Here is a 665-nt window from a genome sequence, read left to right as displayed (position 1 = left end):
ATCGCATGAAGCCAAGGAGCCAGTGAATGCTTCTCAGTGCAACTGCTACAGATGTGAACAGACCAGGGACAGGAAAATGGCCCCACAGTGTCCTTCCTGGTCAGGTAAATGGGTAGCCTGGTTAGGATGCCAGGGAGTCCTGGGACTTGGTGGGGCCTGGCCTTCTGATGCACTATTCTGGAGCACAGGCCAAAGCCCCCTGCGGGATGGGGGCCACTAACAGCATATCACTGATTGCTTGGGACAACTTGAAGACAAAGCAAGGACAGGAGTGAAAGGTCAAAATGAGTGCAGTGAGGTGGGACACTGAGCAGAGCACACTGGCCCCCCTTAAACGCATCCCAGGAGCCAGTGGATGCTCCCCAGTGAAACTTCCCCCCCCAGAGATGCAAACAGACAAGGGGTGAGAAAGTGGCCCAATGGTGCCCAGTCTTCTCCCTGCCCAGCCCTTGGGAGGCCCCTTAGCACCGGAGCTTGGCTTAACTCAGGCCAGGCACAATGGGAACTCCACCCTGCCACCTTCCCCTCCCTTGGGCGCCCCTTCCTCTTGTTCTCAGGAGTCACAGAGAGAGGCAGGGCTGGAGGGGCCTCCCCTTGCCTGAGGCAGCATCAAGCCTCTCCAACCGGCCCCCGTGACGGACCACCCGGCTCCCTCACACGTTGTA

The sequence above is a fragment of the Crocodylus siamensis genome, chromosome 4 (genome assembly GCF_052110815.1).
Source record: "Crocodylus siamensis isolate JL-2025a chromosome 4, ASM5211081v1, whole genome shotgun sequence".
Taxonomy (NCBI): domain Eukaryota; kingdom Metazoa; phylum Chordata; order Crocodylia; family Crocodylidae; genus Crocodylus; species Crocodylus siamensis.
The sequence above is the reverse complement of the archived record's forward strand: the minus strand, read 5'-3'. Positions refer to the sequence as shown.